Source organism: Glandiceps talaboti, chromosome 7, assembly GCF_964340395.1.
Source record: "Glandiceps talaboti chromosome 7, keGlaTala1.1, whole genome shotgun sequence".
NCBI classification, from domain to species: domain Eukaryota; kingdom Metazoa; phylum Hemichordata; class Enteropneusta; family Spengelidae; genus Glandiceps; species Glandiceps talaboti.
The window spans coordinates 15,717,239-15,720,195 of record NC_135555.1 but is presented as its reverse complement, the minus strand read 5'-3'; the positions used below and the strand labels follow the sequence as shown (position 1 = coordinate 15,720,195).

At 33.7% G+C, this 2,957-nt stretch overlaps 1 long non-coding RNA gene across 1 annotated transcript; it reads left to right on the top strand.

Annotated features, from left to right (window-relative positions):
- The first annotated feature begins 652 nt into the window (after window positions 1–652).
- On the top strand, window positions 653–1,832 carry LOC144437507 (uncharacterized). The gene is made up of 3 exons (XR_013481015.1): window positions 653–686; window positions 1,237–1,297; window positions 1,789–1,832. It is a non-coding gene; the product is annotated as an uncharacterized LOC144437507 (long non-coding RNA).
- Window positions 1,833–2,957: the final 1,125 nt, after the last annotated feature.

Below are 2,957 nucleotides of genomic sequence, written 5' to 3'. Positions count from 1 at the left end.
AATGATTCAGAATTTATCGTAATGTCCTCTTTGTTAACAGGAACCAGAAAGTGAAGTGTTTACTGATGACAGTCATGGCACAGAGAAGCAAAATAAAAGACTGGTAAGTTGTACATTTACAGGACTGGTAAGTTATACCATACATATATTGTTACAAGATAGTCTGTAACAGTGTAAGAGATGTAACAACACTTTGGCCATGAACAGAGTACGTAAGATATGCACTCATTGTGTCATTCCGCCCTCAATTGCCTACCCCTATTAAGAAAAGAACCAGCTAGCGGTGGCTTACTCTCAAAGTTACAAACATAAAGGTGTAAGTCTTGTTCACTCTAAGATAGATGGCGCTGTTTACATGTATTATATGATCACATCACTTTGTGACATCATCACGGACAATACTCCTGGACAAATAGATCTAACGGACAAGCATGGTCTTAATATCTGTGTCCAAGTTAATGGGGCAACTCTTAATGTTGATGCCTCCTTTTATGCTGATGATCTTACCTTATGCCCAAGTCTTGTTTGTCTTAATGATCAACAATCTTGATGTTATCCAAACAGATTTGATGGTTTTTTATTTTATTTTTTTTTTAGAGGGTTGAGAAAGCCATGCATGATGTGGAACAAGCAGTGGCAGCATTTGATAGAAATGGTAAAATACCATCAAGTGTTATGGAAGCTAGGTACGGTATAATTATCAATCTTACATCAACAACACTTTTGCTTCAAAAGTAAAATATCAATTAATTTGCAAATTGTTAAAAAACAGATCAGTGTTCTGCTAATTGTAAATCATATCCAATTTACAAAATAATGTGACCTCTTTTAGAAACCATTGACAAGATTTTTGCTACAAAATATTAAAGGTAGAGCTTATAAAAACAAAATTGAGTGCTTGCTGAAAAATTGTGTGCCTTTGTCTGATCATAGTCTATGGTCATTATGCATTAAAATATAATCAATTATCTTTTGCCTGTTATTCTGATGTCCTCATAGAAGATAGAAATTGCAATGATCCACATTGCTTGTATTGCAGTGTGCTATTTAACTCAAAAATCTTTTCCTCAACAAGACATGAATTATTGCATGGGGGTGGGGGGGGGGGCAAGTAAAAACACAAAATGTTTGAAATAAATGACAACGAGATTTCTATCTTCTTGCCACACTTGATGTTTGTAAGAATCATTTCATCAAAGTAACTTAATAATGTGGTTTTTTTTTTTGAGTTTACAGTATCTTCAGGAAACCGTACTATCTTGGTCAATTCTTACCAGCCCTTCTTAAACCTAGAATGGTGAGTATACACTCTAGATTTTAAGTTTTAACCTCAGGGTGATTTTTACCATCACTTCGTACATGCAACGGTAAGTCTATACTGGTATAGGTGTACATAGTAAAAGATTTGGTATAGGGTCTAAAGTGTCAATGTAAACTGGTTATACCTTAACTAGTTGAGCCGAAAAGTACTAAAATTTTAACCAATACACACAACATAGTTTTGATAAGCTGAGAACTTTCAACTGCAAACTGTCAGTCTTGTTCACTCCATGATAGAGGGCGCTGTTGATAAGCTGAGAACTTTTGACTGCAAACTGTCAGTCTTGTTCTCTCCATGATAGAGGGTGCTGTTGATAAGCTGAGAGCTTTTGACTGCAAACTGTCCAAACTGTCAGTCTTGTGCACTCCATGATAAAGGGCGCTGTTGATGATGACATCACAAAGTAAATAGTACAAAATAAATAATGTAGCTGAAAAACAAAATTTTGAACATTTATTTATTTCTAGCTTCCAGACGTCCCAGATGCCAAAATGAAATTTATTGAAGCTCTTAAAAGGTAGGAAGGTTCATAAATCTGAATTTCTGGTATCTTTATAGTTACTATTTTATTGTAATATCAGGGTGTTTAGGATGAATATAAATAATTGATTTTAAAACCAAATGGACTATCAAAAGTTCCAATATGATATAAACATTAAAGAAACAAGATTTTTGAAAAGGTAATGATAGGTATAAACTACACATCCAAGCGTTTAAAACAGTCTAGTTTTACATCTAAGATGGGTTGGGTTTTTTTTTTTTTGAGGAAACAAATTAAAATTTCTTAAATAGTGAATTTATTTATACATCATTGTTGAGAATTTTTTTATATTAGTTATCATATATTTTCTACCTTCACAGGACTGAGAAAATTCCCGCTTCAATGGTACAAAACTATAGCAAAGCTTGTGAGAAAGAAATTAATTCTTTACTAGAAGGTAAACCAATCTTATGTTTTTGTATTTCTAGAAATAACAGTATTTTGTAAAAAAAATATCCAGAAAAGTTTGTAATCAGTTGGGAAATATATAATGTGAAGCAGAAAAAAAACCCAGAATGTGCGTCTGTTGTAGTTCATTAGTCTGAGAACCTTTGAGCAGTTATTGCAAATTCTCCTTACAAGCATGCTTTACCAGACAGACCGTTAACTCATCTTACATTATCTGACTCTAAGCAGACAGTCTACATTTATAAGTGGCTTAGAATATATATGACAAGTGACTAGTATTTCATCGTGGATCAATATTTCACTGAAAACTGTTTTTGCTCTCCCCCTTTTTTGCAATGCACAAGGGTTAATTTTGACATCCTATTATATTTCCAGGTGCATTTTCTGATGACTCCATGGAAGAAGACTTAGAACCATTGGATCAGTTAAAATACAGTCTTGATAAACTACCAGAGATTGTCCTCAAATCTATGAAGTCACCTCACAATAGGCATTCTGGTATGCACGTAATATATTTACAGTCATGACCTGATTGAGATTTTTGCCTATAGAGCATCCCTTAACCAGGGTAAATCAAGAACTCGTTTGCACGTTACTAGTTTGCATTTAGAAGTAAAATTCATGCTTGAAAAACAGGTATCTGATCATTACAGAAAAGGTGGTCCTCAACAATAGAATGGCCCTAAT